The sequence below is a fragment of the Alligator mississippiensis genome, chromosome 10, assembly GCF_030867095.1.
Source record: "Alligator mississippiensis isolate rAllMis1 chromosome 10, rAllMis1, whole genome shotgun sequence".
Taxonomy (NCBI): domain Eukaryota; kingdom Metazoa; phylum Chordata; order Crocodylia; family Alligatoridae; genus Alligator; species Alligator mississippiensis.
This window is the reverse complement of record NC_081833.1, coordinates 37,752,298-37,771,194: the sequence shown is the minus strand read 5'-3', so window position 1 is coordinate 37,771,194 and position 18,897 is coordinate 37,752,298.

The following is an 18,897-nucleotide window of genomic DNA, read 5'->3' as shown; positions in this document are numbered from 1 at the left end:
TCATTGTGTAAGCCTTCCAGCATGACTCGGCTCATGCTGATTGTAATGGCTGGTCATAGCCTGTATCTGAGGTTTGAACTTCATGGCTGACTACAGTGTTACTGTCCCTACATCCCTTCATGCCACTTCTCAGGGTGTGCCTCTGATGTAAACAGTGCTATAGGATAGGCCTTCTTCAGCTGGGCTCTCGGAAGTCTGCGATTTTAAAAGCAACAAGTACAGTGTGAAGATTTCACTGAATGGAGAATGCAACTGCAGAGCTGTCCTTTCCTGCCAAACTCTTATCTGTACAAGATTCTCTGAGCAAAGGTTAACTAGAGAAAGCATCTCATCAGATCAAGTCTCCTGAGATCTTATTATGAAAGACCTATTGGGAACTAGGGCTGTGCGAAATGGAAGTGTTCCATTGCGACCAGCGTTTCGACAGAACAGTGTTCCATTTCGACTTTTGTTTCAAGTTGAAATGGCTGTTCCGTTTTGTTCCATTGAAACATTTTGCCATTTCGACCCTGTCTCAACATTTCGCCCATAGGATATAATGGGGAAAGTAGAAACAAGCTATAAATTTGTCAATTTTGGCCAGATTTGGATGAAACTTGCGGGAATGGTAGCCCCTTCTGAGGGCGTGACGCGTGCCAAGTTTCAAGAAGATACGTACAGGGGGTTCAGAGAAACTGCACCTCTAAATCTTGAAAGCAAAACTCATGTCACGTGCATGTAAGTCAAGTCACAGCAGGGTCAAAACTGCAGGCTTGCTAGCCCCTGCTGAGGCCACAAAGCTTGCCAATTTTCAAGGAGATAGATGCAGGGGTTTGGGGAAACTGCACCTCAAGCTGTGGACAAGCAGAATTCGTGACATGGGTGACACTGTGTGTGTTAAGGCGCAGCAGGGTGAAAGCTTGCAGGCCTGCTAGCCCCTGCTGAGACCACAAAGCCTGCCAGCTGTCAAGGAGATAGGTGCAGGGGTTCTGGGTTTTGGAGCCCTGCACCTCTGGCCACAGGCAGGCAAAACTCATGACATGGGTGCTTGTGCAACTGTGTCTGTCTTGGGGCAGAGTGGGGGTGGAAACCTCTGCAGGCCTGGCTGCTAGGCCCTGCTGCAGCCGCTAAGCCTGCCAGCTATCGAGGAGATGGGTGCAGAGGGGTTCTGGGGCCCTGTACCCCTAGCTGCTCACAGGCAAAACTTGTGACATGGGCGCTTGTGCAACTGCTGGCTCTCATCAGGCAGCAGGACTGAAGATCCCCTATTACTTGTCACCAAGACCTGAGGGTACTAATTGACCACGGTATGAACAGTGCGATGATGCAGCCAGCAGGGCCAGCAGCACGCTGGCATGCATCAACTAATGCATCTCCAGCAAAACCATTGCAAAGAAGTGATTCTCCTGCTCTGCTTGGCTCTACTTAGCATTGGTGAGACTTCAGCTGGAGTACTGCATCTAGTTCTGGGCTCCGCACCTAAACAAGGACGTGGTAAAGCTTAAGAGAGTCCAGAGAAGGGCCACTTGTATGATCAGAGACTTGCACGGCAGGCCATATGAGGAAACGCTGAGGGACCTGGGACTCTTCAGTCTGAAAAAGAGAAGGCTGAGAGGGGACTTGGTAGCAGCTTACTGCTGTAGAGAATCAGCAGCCACCGGCAGCCGTGTCCTGACTCTCACCGGACACTTTCGCCTTGACAGGCGGGTAATTAATGGATGGAGTGAAATTAACCAGACACAGATGCGTGTTGGTTACAGGAGATTGTTTACTTACGTCACCCAGATAGTGACGTGCGACGCAGGCTGAGCCTTTGTTCCGTTACAGTTGCTTCGATTATAGTCAAGCATACGGGTTCGGGTTACAGTTCAGCAATGACAGACGTGGCGCCGAAACGAGCTATTGTGCCTGCAGGGCTTTACTACGTCAAGATTAATGATGATGGGGAGTCATTGACGGGTGATCAAACTGCCAAGTCACTCTGGTGATGGGTTCAGGTTTCTCCTCGGAGATTTCCCCAGAGTTCTCCGACTTGGGCGGAAGTTGCTAAACTATTTATAGACAGAGGTAACTAATGGAGGTATCCAATGATGAACTGCTATGTGGAATCTTTAATTTTTTGGCAAAGCAGCAGTTCTTTGTGCTATCAGGTTGCAAGGGTTGTAGTGGGTCAGGTTTCCTGCCTGTTACGTATGAGGTTACGTGTGAGGGGCTTACGCTTGTTTCTTGACCAATTATATACAGTTCTCCCTCCGGGTTTTGTTTTAGGAGTTTCTGGCAAGGATTTCTTGTAACCCTTAATTGACTACTGTGTGCGAAGTGAGGATGGTCTGAATGGTCTCTCTTGCTGGTGACATGGGCACTGATTAATTGGGTTGTGATAACTGCTACATCAGAAGCGTGCATCTGGGGCTTGGTGAACAATTGTTCACCAGAGTACCCTTGAGGAAAACTAGGAGTAATGGTCACAAACTCCTGGAAGATTGTTTCAGGCTCAACATTAGGAAAAACTACTTCACAACTAGGGTGTCCAGACTGTGACCATTACTCCTGTGACAAGTGATGGGGGATTTTCAGTCCTGTTACCTGATGAGAGGCAGCAGTTGCACAAGCGCCCAAGTCGTGAGTTTTGTCTGCCAGCAGCTAGGGGTGCTGGGCCCCAGAACCCCCCTGCACCAATCTCCTTGACAGCTGGCAGGCTTAGTGGCCACAGCAGGGCCTAGCAGCCAGGCCTGCAGTAGTTTCCCATCCGCCATACCCCAAGACATACACAGTTGCACAATCTACCCATGACATGAGTTTTGCCTGTCAGCAGCCAGAGGTGCAGGGCCCCAGAAGCCCCTATCTCCTCGACATCTGGCAGACTTTGTGGCCTCAGCAGGGGCTAGCAGGCCTGCAGCTTTCACCCTGCTGCGCCTTAACACACACGTTACAAGTTTTGCTCATCCGCAGCTTGAGGTGCAGTTTCCCCCAAACCTCTACACCTACCTCCTTGAAACTGGGCAGGCTTCGTGGCCTCAGCAGGGGCTAGCATGCCTGCAGTTTTGACCCTGCTGTGACTTAACACATACACATGACACAAGTTTGGCTCTCAAGACTTTGGGGTACAGTTTGTCTGAACCCCCTGTACCTATCTTCTTGAAACTTGGCATGCCTTATGGCCTCAGAGGGTCTACCATTCCTGCAAGTTTTATCCAAATCTGGCCAGAAATGACAAAGTTATAGGCTGTTTCAACCTTCCCCATTATATCCTATGGGTGAAATGTCGAAACGGCAAAATGTTTCATAGTTATTTGGGTCGGAAGGGACCTATTAGATCATTGAGTCTGACTCTGCCTTGGGCAGGAAAGAGCGCTGGGGTTGGATGACCCCAGCCAGGTGTCTGTCCAATCTCCTTTTGAATATTTCCAAGGAAGGGGACAACACCACCTTCCGTGGAAGCCTATTCCATATTTTGGTCCCGCTCACTGTAAAGAACTTTTTCCTGATGTCCAGCCTGAATTTGCTCTCTTAACTTGTGTCCATTGTTTCTAGTTATCCCAACTGTTGTCCTGGTAAACATCATATCCCCCACTTCCTGCTGATGCCCCCGATGAGTTTGTAGGTAGCCACAAGATCACCTCTCAGCCTCCTCTTGTGGAGGCGAAAGAGATTCAGGTCTCCCAATCGGTCCACATAGGGTTTTTTCTGTAGGCCTTTAACCAGATGGGCGGCCCTCCTCTGAACCCTTTCCAGGTTATCCACATCACTCCTGAAGTGCAGTGACCAAAACTGGATGCAGTACTCCAGCTGCGGCCTGACCAATGCCACATAGAGGGGAAGCATCACCCTAGACCTGTTTGTGATGTACCTACTTATGCACAAAAGAGTGCGGTTAGCTTTACTTATTACCTCATCACATTGGTAATTCGTGTTCATTTTGGAGTCAATTATGACTCTCGGGTCCCTTTCCGCAGTTGTGCTGCTTAGAACGGTCCCTCCCAGACTATAGGACTGCTGATGATTCTTCCTCCCCAGGTGCAACACATGACACTTATCCTTGTTAAACTTAATCCTATTCTGTTCCGCCCACCTCCCCAGCCTGTCCAAATCCGCTTGGATTTGCCCCCTGTCCTCTAGTGTGTTTACCTCCCCCATAGTTTTGTGTCATCAGCAAACTTGGACAGGGTGCTTACTACTCCCTCATTCAAGGCACTAATGAAAATATTGAATAGTACCGGTCCCAGGACAGGGTCTTGGGGAACTCTGCTGCCTACATTTCTCCAGGTAGAAACGGACCTGTCTACCACCACTCTCTGGCTGCACCCCATAAGCCAATTTTCCACCCACCGGACTGTGTAATAATCTACATTGCAGTTTTTTAGTTTATTTATAAGAATTGGGTGTGAGACAGTGCCAAAGGCCTTTTTAAAGTCTAAGTAAGCAACATCTACCTCTGTTCTCTCATCCAAGCATTTTGTGACCTGGTGGTAAAATGAAACTAGGTTGGTCAGGCAGGATCTGCCCGCTATGAACCTATGCTGATTGCCCCTTAGCATTACTTTACCTGCTGGTCCCCCGCAAATGTGATCTTTAACTATTTTCTCAAAGATCTTGCCAAGAATAGAGGTGAGGCTAACCAGCCTATAGTTACCTGGTTCCTCCTCCTTCCCTGTGGAGGTTGGACTTAAGATGCCTCCTCTTACCCCTCTATAGCCACCCAACAAACCGTCGACACCCCGATGTTCCCACCTGCCATGTCTTGGATGCTATTCTATATTCAAATTTTTTTTTTGATGTCACTAGTCGGGAGGGTTGATCTGTCAGAAAAAAAATTATTTTTTTTTGTTCCTTCTTGTTAGGTTTCTATTAGAGATTCCCGGGCACTATGGGTAAGTTATCTCACTCGCTTCTCCATATGTTCGCACACACTCGATGGTATAGATAATCACAGTCTGGTTCAAATCAAAAGTTGTCTTTATTTTTAACTTTTATCACTCTGTACACCCTACCTGTACTTTAAGGCAGAAATTTTCTCTCTCTCTCTCTCTTTTTACAATATCAACTTGGTAATTCTACTTATCTAATACTCCTATGCAATAGCTATTACCTTGGCTGAACGGAGCTTAGTATTAATAAACAAAGTCTCTTTCTTTCTTGTCCATCTGTATTTCCATTTTCATTACAGGCTTTTATCTTCGACCCTGCTAAATGCACTCTCTTTACCTTGTTGGCATATGAGTCGATTCTTTATCCTGCAGAAGACAGATGCCTCAGATCCTCTTGAGGTGATAATACTGTGTCTCATTCATTCTTTTCCTTTTTTTTCCCCCAGGTCGGTTTTGTAGGATGCGTCTCGCGGCGTTAGTCTCTTTAGGAATCTTTTCCTCATTCTCGGAGCTCCGTTCTTTTCCTGGAGTTACGAGAAGTCTTTAGGTAAGTTTCTTCTCCTCCTGGAGATCCTCTTTCTTCCCCTTTTTCTCCTCTTTTATTCACTTTTTCCCCTGCTGGAGCTCCCGTCTCTCCACCTCGCTCTGATCTTGCAGCTTCTATCCTTATATGGTAGCGGCTCCGGAAGCGGCATTCCCTGGGTCTCCTCCCCATGGCTGCACTCTCTCCTGTGGCCACACTCACTCCTTTGCACACCTTCCCCCTTAAGATGCCGCTAGGCACCTTTTGTTGTTTATCCAGGTTTTTGTGGTGAACAGGGGATGCACTGTTCTGGGTACTTGAGGCCTCTAGTAGTTGCGCATCCGGAAGACATTGAGATAGGAAGTTGGCCACCACATTTGCGTGCCCAGGCCTGTATGTGATATCAAAGTAAAAAGGTTGTAAGGCCAGAGCCCGCTGTGTGATTCGGGTATTATCCATCTGGGTGGTTTTCAACCACTTCAAGGGCGTGTGATTGGTAATCAAAGTGAATCTACGGCCCAGAAGGTAATACTGAAAATATTCTACTCCCCATTTAATTACTAGACACTCCCATTCGATGGTGGCATACCTTCTTTCTGGTGGACCAGAAGTTAAGTTTCTGGCTAGCATAGGCAATTGGATGCTCTATCCCTTCCACTTTCTGTGTCAACACGGCGCCCATGGCATAGATCAAAGCATCCGTCTGTAAGATGAAAGGGCATGTAAAGTCGGGTGTATGAAGGATCATGTCGTTACATAAAGCTTGTTGAGTCCTACGGAAGGCTTCTAAATGTTTCTCTACCCACTTTATAGGCCCGTTGCCACGCCCTTTTAATAGGTTGGTTAAGGGGGCTGTTATCTCCATAAAACGTGGTATGAACCTGCGGTACTAGCTAGCTAAGCTGAGGAAGGCACGCATTTGTTTTATTGTCTGCGGTGGAGAGTAATTTCGTATTGTTTCCACTTTGTCTACTAAGGGGCACATGTGTCCTTGCCCTACCAGAAAGCTGAGATATTTAGTTTCTGCCTTGCCCAAGGCACATTTCCCTGGGTTGGCTGTGAGGCCTGTTTGACTGAGCTCTTGGAGGACAGCGTATAGAGCTTTTAAATGTTGTTCCCATTCATCGGTATATATTATATTCTCATCTATGTAGGCTGCAGCGTATTGTTGGTGAGGTGCTAGGACCCAGTCAATGAGTCTTTGGAAAGTGGCTGCAGCTCCATTTAGGCTGAATGGCATTTGCTTAAATTTTATACAAACCCCACATCATTCTGAAAGTGGTTTTGGCTTGGTCTTCTTTGTGTACTGGTATTTGCCAATAACCCTTTGTCAAATCTAGTGTGGATATGTACTTGGCCTATCCTACTCTTTCTAGTAGTTTGCTGATTTGGGGCATGGGAAAAGTGTCGAATTTCAAAATTGCATTTAATTTTCGGAAGTCGATACATAAATGGAGGGACCCATCTTGTTTAGGCAGAATTACCAATGGATTTTGCCACGGACTCCGTGATTCTGTTATTATTCCTTGTTTCAGTATTTTGTCTATATCTGCCCTTACTACTTCATATCTATGGTACGGTATTCTCTGCCATCTTTCCCTGACCACCTTTCCATCCAGTGTAACGATGTTATGAGTTATCCCGGTAGCACAGCTGGGTTTCTCATTAAACACATCTCTAAAGTCCCATATGAGAAGTTTTAACTGATCTCTTTGCTTCGCAGTCAATTGGGTCCCGAGACCGACTTCTTGCTCTGTTGATCGTTTTTGATGTTCCCTGTTCATTACACTCTCAGATTCTGCCTGCCCTCCTATAGTGGAGGCTTCTAAACCTTCTTGTTCTTTCCACAGTTATAGTAAATTGATGTGAAAGATTTGTTTTTCCTTCTTTTGTCCCGGGCAAAGGATCTCATAGTTGACTGGCCCAACACACCTGGATATCATGAATGGGCCTTGCCAACAAGTTAGAAACTTACTTGTAGTATCTGGGAGGAGGACCAACACCCTTTGCCCTGGTTGTAGGTCTTTCTCGCTCGTATTTCTGTCATAACTTGTCTTTTGTTTTTCTTGGGCTTGTTGGAGGTTATCTTGGGCTACATTTTCTGCTTTTCATAGCCATTCCCTCAACTCTTTGACATACTCGGAGGGTCTCACTCTCGGAGTTCCTCCCTTTTCCCATCCATCTAAGATCAAATCCATCAGGCTCCGGGGTCGAAGCCCACAAACCATCTCAAATGGGGAAAACCCTAAGAATGATTGTGGGGCTTGCTGCACTGCGAACAACAGAGGTGGTATGACTAAGTCCCACTTCCATGGCTCTTCCTGGGTGCATCTGCGCATCACGATTTGAGGGTCCCGTTGAATCTCTCTACTAACCCATTGGTTTGGGGATGGTATACCATGGTTCATAAGTGTCTTATTTTGAATACCTGACACAGATTCCACATAACTTGGGACATAAAATTTGTCCCTTCGTCTGTAATGATCTCCCTAGGAATACCAAAGCGGGATACCCATTTAAGCAATTCTTCTGCTATTCAAGGCCTGGTGACTGTTCTCAACAGGACGGCTTCAGGGAACCTAGTCGCATAGTCTATCATGATGAGTACAAATTGGAAACCAGTCACACTTTTCAGTAGCAGTCCAATAATGTCTAGGGCTATACAGGAGAATGGCTCTTCTATCACCAGTGTGGATTGTAAAGGTACTCGAGGTGGCTTTTGAAGGCTGACCCTCTGGCAACTTGGGCAGGCCTTGCAGTAGTCTTCGAGTTGATCATATAGCCTTGGCCAGAAACACCACTTAGTTAACCTGTCCTCCGTTTTAGCTCTTCCCATGTGCCCTCCTAGTGGGTTCGCATGAGCTAGTTTCAGGAGGGGTTCCCGGTAGGTTTGAGGTATCAACAGTTGTGGTATCTCTGTCCCTTCTATTTGTCCTGCCTTTACCCTATATAGTAGATCTTTTCTTAGCTTATACCAGGGGAGTGCGCAACGTCGCTCTGGGCATATTACCTGATCATCTTGCTTGGCCAGCTCCGTTTGCTTTATCAATTGAAACAGGTCCTCATCTTGTTGAGCCTCTCAAAAGCATGAGTTGTTTGCTAAACTCTCCAGATCAAACGCGTTGGGCTCTGTGTAAGCTTTGCTGTCTTCCCCGGCTAAGCCATCTATCTTGTCTCCTGGCTTCCTCATTGTGTCCAAGACTTTATAAATTTCCTCCCAGTCTCTGCCCAATATCATTGGGTAAGGTAGGTCGTTGGCTAGACCCGCTGGCGGCTCTCAGGTGGTGTATTAAATTTCCACCAGATATTTCTTGCGGGGGTATACTGATGGCTGCCCATGGATACAAATCATCCTTACGGTATTTACACTTGGAGCCCAACCTTGGGGAGCTAGGTCAGCTCTAATCAATGTTTGGGCACAGCCAGTATCAACTATGGCCCTTATCTTCTTTCCTCTGAACCGGGCCCAAACAGTGGGTTTTTCCTTTGACGCTTCCCAATGCATTTTCCCAATGCTGTAGTCCATCATTTCTACCTGCCTGTTGTCAGCCTGCTTGCTTTTTTGTATCTGGATGTCGAATGGGGTTTCCCTTGGTTGTGGACTCAGGCAAGGGTGGCTTGTATACTCCCTTGTGATATGTCCAGTTCTTCCACATTTGAAGCACACGGTAGTCTTCTCCTGTTTCGTATTTCCTTCTGTTCATTCTCTTGTACTATTTGAGCTGGTCCAGACTTTGGGGCCCTCTATCGGTTGCTATCCACTTGTGCACTATCAAAGTCTTCAGCCAAATGTAGAGACTCTGCTGATGATTTTGGGCGATGGCATCATACCCAACATTCGGTATTTATATCCAAATCTATTAAGAACTGCCCTAATAGGATTTGGTCGCATAACTTCACTTTGGATACCTCTTGTGGCTTTAACTACTTTTCTTACAAATCAGGTAATTGTTGTAACAGAATCCATGGGGATTAGTCTTCCCTTTTTTTCTTCATCCAGACACTTGTCGGTATTTTTCCGGGTTGATGTTTAAATGACACAGAATTTCTTTCTTGACCTTGTCATAGTCTGTTGCTTCACCCCGTGCCATAGCCCGGTAGGCAGCTTGTGCTCTTCCTATCAAGACTATGCCTAATTGGCTAGCCCAATGGCTTCACTGTAACCCAGACGCTAACGGCGCTCTTTCGAAGCTTTCCAGGAAGGCCTCCGGGTCATCTTGCAGGTTTATCTTAGGGACTCTTAGTTTGACTTGGTGTTGTTGATCCCATGCCTGTTGCTGTATCCATTTTTCTTCAAGTGTGATTTGGCAAGCGGCTTGTTGTTGTTGTTGTTGTAGTAATTGACCAACTAAATGTAGAGTTTGTTATAGAGGTTCTGGATTCCCCATGGGGTTTGGTTGTCTCTCCATGTCGTCCTTTGATCAGGCCATCATCGCACTTCCCGGCTAATGCACCACTGTGGAGGTCGGGCTTAAGATGCCTCCTCTTACCCCTCTATAGCCACCCAATGAACCATTGATACCCCTATGTTCCTGCCTGCCATGTCTTGGAAGTTATTATTCTATATTCAAATTTTTTTTAATGTCACTTGTCGGGAGGATTGGTCTGTCAAAAAAAAAAATTTTTTTTTTTTCTTCTTTCTTGTTAGGTCTCTATTATAGATTCCTGGGCACTATGGATAAGTTTTCTCACTCGTTTCTCTGTATGTTAGCACACACTCGATGGTATAGATAATCACAGTCTGGTTTAAATCAAAACTTGTCTTTATTTTTAACTTTTATCACTATACACCCTACCTGTACTTTCAGGCAGAAATTCTCTCTCTCTCTCTCTCTCTTTTTTTTACAATCTAATACTCTTATGCTTATAGCTATTACCTTGGCTGAACGGAGCTTAGTATTAATAAACAAAGTATCTTTCTTTCTTGTCCATCTGTATTTCCATTTTCATTACAGGCTTTTATCTTTTACCCTGTTAAATGCACGCTCTTCACCCTGTTGGCATATGAGTCGATCCTTTATCCTGCATGAGACAGATGCCTCAGATCCTCTTGAGGTGATAATACTGTGTCCCATTCACTCTCTTCCTTTTATTTTTCCCTTTTATTTTATTTTTCACTTTTTTCCCCTGCTGGAGCTCCTGTCTTGCCGCCTCACTCCAATCTTGGAGCTTCTATCCTTACATGGTAGCGGCTCTGGAAGCAGCATTCCCTGGGTCTCCTTGCTGTGGCTGCGCTCGCTCCTTCACACTCCCCTTTTTGAAAATAGGGACCACATTGGCCTTTTTCCAATCCTCTGGGACTCGTTTTGTTTTGAGGCTGTTTCGACCATATCGGTTTCATTTTGATTTTGCTGTTTCGACCTCGAAACAGGTTGAAACTACGTTGAAACAAAACTGGTGGCAAAATTTTGCACAGCCCTATTGAGAACCATCTTTCTCTCTCAATTTGTCCTAGATGAATACTTGCTAATCTACCTCTCAGCAAGCCACCCTTTGGTTCTGATGGCTGGAAAGAGCTGAAAGGTAGGAGACTGGTGCCTGCAGGTGCTGGTTTGGCTAGTGTCTGAAGGAATATTTTGAGACTGCACAGATGTGTGTAGTGTTGTGATGCCATCTCCAAACACAGCTACTACAGTTCAAAAGGCCACATATTAAATCTAAGGACTATAAACAATTTGACAAGCTTGGCCCTCAAAGTAGGGCTGAGCCCTAAAGTTCCTAGAAGCCCACTTAATGCTGTTTCGCTTAGTGCTATTTTGCTAAGGCGCTCATTTCACTTTAATACCTGGTTTCACTTAGTGCTCACGGGTTTTGCCATAACGCTCATGGATATTGGGCAGGGAGCATTGGTGGCACACAGCCTCGTCACCATCTTGCATTGCCAAAAGCTTTTGTGCACTGTGGTCTTTCGTGCTCTGTGCTCTTTTGTGCTTGTGCCACTGTCTTGCTTCATTTTTTGAGTTTCACCATGAGTCAGAAACGTTCAACTGACTCTGAGAGTGCAAGTGCTGAGAAAAAACAGTGAAAAAGCATAATGCTGGAGCTTAAATTGGATGTCCTGAAGCAATTTGAAGAAGGGGAACACCAGAATGAGATCTGTAGAGCATTAAATTTGGCTGGGTCAACTGTTAGGACCATATTGAAGAGTAAAGACAAAATAAAAGAATGTGGTAGAATTGTAACTCCTTTAAATGCTTTGAAACTCAGTAGGAGTGGGGCTCCAATTATGTTAGAAACGGAGAGGCTCTTAAGTGTGTGGATTGAGGATACAATTCAACACTGTATGTCCTTGAGCATGCTGCTTATTTAGAAGAAGGCTAAGAGCCTGTATGATGATTTACAGAAAAATTTGCTAGAGGGATCTGCTTCTGAGCCTTTTTATGCAAGTAAGGGGTGGTTTGAAAGATTTAAGAGGCACAGCAGCTTGCATTATGTTTCTATTCAGGGGGAGGCTGCTAGTACTGACACCCAAACAGCTTCCAGCTATTAAAATAAGCTTTTGGAAATTGAGGAGGAGGGTTATATGCTTCAACAAGTCTTCAATGCTGATAAGACAGGCCTCTTCTGGAAGAGGATGCCTTTTAGGACCTACTTTTCCAGGGAGGAGAAGTCGATGCCAGGTTTCAAGGTGTCTAAGGATTGACTTACTTTATTGCTTGGTGTTAATGCTGTAGGGGATTTTAAATTCAAACCAATGCTTGTATACCACTCAGAAAACCCCAGGGCTCTCAAGGAGTATCTTAAAAGCAGTCTGCTAGTCATTTGGAAGTCTAAGGCGGCGGCCTGGGTGACAATGTCAGTCTTTCAGAGTTAGTTCAGGGATTATTTTTGTCCTGCAGTTGAGAAAAAATACCGTGCCGAGAACAATCTGTCCCTCAAGGCACATCTAATTTTAGACAATGCACCAGGGCATCCTACCACACTTGATGACCTCAGTGATAATGTAAAAGTTATTTTCCTGCCCCCAAATACCACCTCCATCATACAGCCGATGGACTAGGGTGTCATTGCTGCCTTTAAGGCTTATTGCATAGGAAAACATTCACCTAGGCAGTCAGGGCTACAGAAGGAGAGGGTGCTCCAACCCTAAAAGAATTTTGGAAGGGCTATAATATCCGCAAGGCAATAGATAACATTTCAAGTGCCTGGGATGAAGTTGCCTCCAAAACAATGAATGGTGTCTGGCGAAAGCTTTGGGCAGACTGTGTCCAGGATTCCCATGAGGTTGAGGAACCAGCGGTAACAATTCAGGACAATATTGCTGAGCTTGGAAGGAAAATCAGATTTGATGAGCTTGAACCTGAGGACATTCGGGAGTGATGGATTCCAACAGGGAGGAATTGAGCAATGAGGACCTCATTCAAATAGAGCAGCAGAGAAGCCATGAAGAGGAGGAAGATGTTCAACCAGCAAGGGCATTAACCAGCAAAGGCGTGGCTGAAGCTTTCAAACATCTTGAAGCTTTTCTTTCCTACTTTGATGAGAAAGACCCTGATATGCAGCACAGTTCTGCAGTTGCAAGAGGAGTTAACAATGAAGTCAATTGTTACAGGCTGCTTTATGATGAAAAGAAGAAGCCCAAAGTGCAGCTATCAATGGATTCCTTCTTCAAGAAGTGCACAACTCTGGCTTCAACCTCTGCAGCCAGCCCTCAAAAAAATCCTTGGCCAAGCACTTCAAAATCCCCTGAAATTGGCACTAACCCTGACAGCTCTGATTCAGAGTGCTGAAGGAAGCCAAAAGCAAAAAGTGAAACTGAAAGTGCATCTGTGCATACAGTTAATTGCTTTATTTTGTAATTTTATACATTATTTTGAAGTTCAAATTGTTAAATAAAGTATTTACATACATTTAGATGTTTGAATCAATTGATTCTATAGTACTAGTGTGGAGCTTAAGGAATGAATGATCTCTACATACATTCATTCCTATGGGAGAATTGGTTTCACTTAACACTGTTTCGCTTAGCACTCACTTTTTCCGGAACCAATTAAGAGCATAAGTAGGGGTTGCCTGTACTCAAAGTGCTACTTGCCTGAGCATCTCCTGTTCCCATGACCTCAGGGGGTATAAATGACATTAAGCTCCTTTCAGGAGACACTTGGCACATTGCAGACTCCACAATGGAAATGTTTTAGACTTTGCTGGGAGGAACTTCCAAAAGAAGTGGTGCTAGCTCCTACCCTGGAGGTCTTTAAGGGGAGGCTGGATGAACACCTGGCTGGGGTTGTTTGACCTCAGTACTCTTTACTGCCATGGCAGGGGGTCAAACTAGATGATCTCCTCAGGTCCCTTCCCACCCTACCAACTATGAAACTGGAGTAATAAATCAGGTGGATGGGACATTTCAAGGTAACATGATGGGTTAAAGGCTTTCACGTTATACAACCACCAAAGGAAACAGAGAACTTGTATTTTAATCTGCTCTTCTTTCCTGTTCTTAGGGATCGAGACTCCATGACCAAAGATCTCTTTCATTAAATCTAATGTTTTAATGTAGCATCAAGTTTTAATGAGTTTATCCTTTCCTTCCTGGCATATTGGGATGAAGAGTGCTTTGGTTGGCTTTAATGCACAGTAAAAAGTTGGTTAATGCCTACGGTGAGATGCTTCTCACTCTGACTTCACCATCAATGCTCTTGAAGGCAAAAAAAAACAAACACCTCAAGCTCTAATTAGTTACACAACCTCAAATCCTGCAAGTAATTGCTCTAATACTCTTTGCTGAAAATAACTTTTTAGAACTTTTGAGCTTTGCCTTGAGACAAAGTATTCAAGACAGAAGAAGCAGGCTGAACAGGAAGTCAGACAGTGTCATATCTGATAGGCTGGAGACCACTGTGGGCTCTGGCAAGAATTAAGAGCTGTATAGAAGTCTTTTTTTAGTGTATTCCTATCAGGGGAAAGAATGGGAGGCATGAACGCATCATGATGTCTGTATTTGGACTGGTTAAAAGCACTAGGGAAATCTAGAATGTAGGGCTGTGGCTACACCACAATTAGAGGTGCAATTGCAGAAGGTGTTGCAGCTGGGCTGACTCCCTGCTCCCGGGGAGATCTAGCACGGGGGGATGGGGAGGCAGCCCAGCTGGACTGACTTCCCATCCCCAGCAAAACCAGTGTTGAAACAGCCTTTCTGTTTTGACAGAATGGAACAGCTGTTTCGAATCAAAATGAAATTCAAAACGGAGTGCTGTTCTGTCGAACCATCAAAACTCAAGGCAAAACGGAACGGTTCAATTCGCACAGCCCTATTAGTTACCTTAGATGTTGGAAAATCAGACCCTAGACATCAGGGTGGTCAATTATTTGGGCCTGAGGGCCACTTAAGGAGTTTTGGTGAGCTGTTGTAGTCCAGGTCAGCATCCCCCACCCCCCATGCAATAGTTCACCAAAAACTTTCTAAGTGGCTTCACTTGGCTCAGCTCGCCTCTGGGCTGGGTGGCTGGCAATGTTCCCTCTAAGGGGTAGCAGTCTATGAGCACGTTGCTTCGGTCTATGAGCGCACCATTTTGGTCCTGCCTCCCCCTTTTCGGCGTGGTCCGCCATTAAGTGTCCTGCAGTAAGTGTCCAGGTGGGAGCGGGCGGGGTTCGGCCTTATGTGGAGCACTGTGGGCCCCACCCACCACCCTTCTCCATGCTAACTGCTGCCCAGAGCAGTGCAGTGGAGTGCTGTGAGGCAGCCATAGGCTGGACACAGTCAAGTGGTAGAATTGATGCTGTGGGGTAGCCATGGGCCGGACACAATCAATTGGTAGAATTGTAAGGGAGGCATTGGGGCCAGTGTGGGACACTTACTGAAGTGTCCCACCCTAGCCTCAGTCCCCATCCCTGTCCCGCCTCATCTCAGGGAGGAGCCACTGCCTGCCCTGCATGAGAAGTGAGGAGCTTACCTTCAGTAAGCATCCCGGGCCAGCCCTGGTGCCTCTGCCACACTCTGTGCCCAGCTCCTCACTGGGAAGCCGCAACCCAGTTCCTCTCCGGGTGGGTGTGCAGCATTAAAAAGTTACTGCCTGGCAAGATTTTAAATTGTGCATGGCAGTGCACACGTGCAGCTTAGAGCAAACCTTGGTGGCTGGGATGGGGCTGTGGGTGGGTGGGTGGGGAGTGCATCTGGAGGCAGGAAGGGTGAGTGGGGCCAGGGCTGGGATCATAGTGTTGTGACATCACAGGGCCCAGGGCAGGGCTGCAATCCACTCCCTGGATGCCCCTGGGACAGGCACCAGTTTTGTGGGCAGGAGCATGCATGGAGTGAATAATGGCTCTGCTCCAGGTCCATGCTATCACCGTTCCCCAATCCCAGGGTCTCCATGGAGACCAGATGGGACCTGTGTGGGCAGGGTATGCAACTAAGTGGATGGGATGGGTCTGTGGGCAGGCAGGGAGCTGTCTGGGAGCAGGATGGGTGGATGGGGCTGGGGCCAGGGCTGGAATCTTAGGGTGGTGACAAAGTGGGGCTGGGCCCAGGGAAGAACTGTGATCTGCTCCCTGCAAGCCTCTGCCTGTGGAACTAGCACCTGTCGCAGGGGTGTGCAGGCAGTGGATCACAGGTCTGCCCCAGGCCCCAGCCCTGTGCTTCACCATCCTGCGATCCTGCCCTGTGATCCCAGCCCCACCACCTGTCCTGCTCCTGAATGCCACTCCCTGACTACCCATGGCCCCATCCCACCTGCCCATCTGCATGCCCTGCCCTCATGAGTCCTGCCCCTGGAAGTCATTGTGGGCAGATGGGCAGGGTGCCTGGGCAGCATGGCTGGGGTCAGTGGTGGCAACAGCTGGAAAGAACCTCCACTGATGGAAAGTGAGTGCAGCCACTCCCCTGCCCCAGACCTGCTGCATGCCCCGGAGTGTATTCCATGGCCCAAAGTTGCCCCTGTGTTTGGGCCAGGCGGGACAGAGGGACCTGCTGTGGGCTGAACAAAATTCCTTGGCAGGCCACATCTGGTCCACAGGCCATATTTTGCCCACCCCTACATTATAGGAATCCCCAGGGATGTTGCTTTTTTCATTTTATATTCTGCTACATCATCACTGATTTTTGTGAGACGTGGAATACATTATTCCTTTATTTCAGTTACCTTTCCAGTTGCTCAGTGCAGCAACAGTTATGCAGTCTTCTATTGCAGAATCATTCTGAGATTCTTGCTTTACGTTGCAGGTACAGAACAGAGTCTCACTTTAGAGGTAGGAATTTTCAAGGGAATTTACTGGTCTTATAGCATCCATCTCCCACTGACATTCAATGCAACCTGGGTCACGAACTCTATTTGCTTTATTTGGAAAATACAAATGATAGTGTCTATACAGGACTGTATTGCAGTCTTACTCTTTGCTGATGTAAAGCACAGCTCCCTTGTGGTGGTGATAAGATGGATGGTTCAGCTGAGACCATGCGATTGCAGTTTCCCACAATTCACTACCAGAGCTGGACCTCCCCTGCTGTATAAGGGTTTTTCTTTCTTTGACCAGATTTTACAAGCAGTTTAGAATCGTTGTGAAAGAAGGATATTCTTCAGGCCTCTTTGAGGGAAAGAAAAGATCTAGGAAGGGTTCCAGGAGGGTGTTTGGTCCCTCTGAAGCTGACCCAGCCCATGCCCAATTCTGAACATTATACAGTACTGCATGTTTGAACTTCATTCTGATTAGAAAAGGGCTTTCTCCTCACCACTCTCTATATCATCTTCTTCCTTCTTCCTGTTGTGGCTACTTTGCCTTCTACTGTTGTGATAGCTGCCCATTGTCCTCAGCCCAATATTTCACAGGTGCTTCTCCTGCCCTCACTTATCTAAAAAAAAAAACACAAAACCAACAAACTACTTCTGTGCATGAGGGAGGGTCCAAATTTAATCTGTACATCTTGGACATGGGTAGAAGGGCCTGTCTCTTGAAGGTGAGGGAGCAAGTGTTTTGTCCCAGCACTGTCTCTTGTTCCCTGTCCTGTGGTGTGGAACATTGAGGCAAGACCTGTTCTTCAGAGTGAAGAGGCAACTGGTGAATTTAGTGTGGTGAGTTTTCAGACAGAAAGTAGCAGAACGTCATGGAGGTAGGGGTGGGGTCCAAAAATGGGTTGGCAACGTGCAGCTCACAGGTTGTATCTGGCCCACAGAGTCTCTGAGTTTTGGCCTATGGAGTAAGGGAACTTTGGAGGCATTCCAGCTGTGGGGCACTTTGCCCATGGCTGCAGCTGTGCTGGAGCCAGGCAGGGAAGAGCTGCACTGGGGCCAGGCAGCTAGGAGTCACACCCACACCCTTGCTGGGGCCCAAGCTGTACCAACAGCAGACAGCCAGGAGCTGCACCTCTACCACTGCCACTTTTCCCTGCCCCCACAGCTGTAGCATGGGCACAGCTTCCAGCTGTCTAGCCCAGGTATGGGTATAGGCAAACCCTCCAGTGGCCAACATGTTGCTGAAGCCTATGGCTCAGCAAGGTTGCTGGCCACTATTAAAACATGGTGCCACCTTTTTTGACTGCCTATCATAACTAGTAGCTCTGCCTTTGTGGTCTTGGCCATTTTTCCATTAACTTGGCAATTCTCCATTCTTTCTCTGTCTTTTTTGCATCATGTCTAAGGAAACCTCCACCCCTTTGTTCATTTCAATGAACTCAGACGATTAGTCAAAGACGCACTGCAGAGTAGGAGTTTTGAAGTGATGGGAGCCCAAGAAGGGTGGCTGTGCCTTAAGGAAATGATCCTTCAGGCACAAAGCAAGACAATCCCGATGCAAGGGAAAAGAGGGAAAGGGGCCAGGAGGCTTCCTTGGCTGACCAGAGAAATCCAGGGCAGCCTAAGGGCCAAAAGGGGAGCACATAAAAAGTGGACACAGGGAGAAATCACCAAAGACGAATATACCTCCTCTGCTCGTGCTTGTAGGGAGGCAATTAGACAGGCCAAAGCTACCATGGAGCTGAGGATGGCATTCCAAGTAAAGGACAACAAGAAATTGTTTTTTAGATATATAGGGAGTAAAAGAAAGGCCCAAGGAGGAATAGGATCCCTGCTAAATGGGCAGAAACAATTGGTGACGGACAGGGGGGACAAGGCTGAACTCCTCAATGAGTTCTTTGCCTCAGTGTTCCTAAGTGAGAGGCACGACAATTCTCTCACTGGGGTTGTAGAGAGGCAGCAGCAGGGCACCAGACTGCCATGCGTAGACCCTGAGATGGTGCAGAGACACTTGGAAGAACTGGATGCCTTTAAGTCGGCAGGCCCGGATGAGCTCCATCCGAGGGTGCTGAAGGCACTGGCCGACATCATAGCAGAGCCACTGGTGGGAATGTTTGAACGCTCGCGGTGCATGGGCCAAGTCCTGGAGGACTGGAAAAGGTTCAATGTGGTCCCCATTTTCAAGAAGGGGAGGAAGGAGGACCCGGGCAACTATAGGCCAGTCAGTCTCACCTCCATCCTCGGCAAAATCTTTGAAAAAGTTATCAAGGCTCACATTTGCGAGAGCCCGGCAGGACGAATTATGCTGAGGGGAAACCAGCACAGGTTCGTAGCAGGCAGATCGTGCCTGACTAATCTGGTC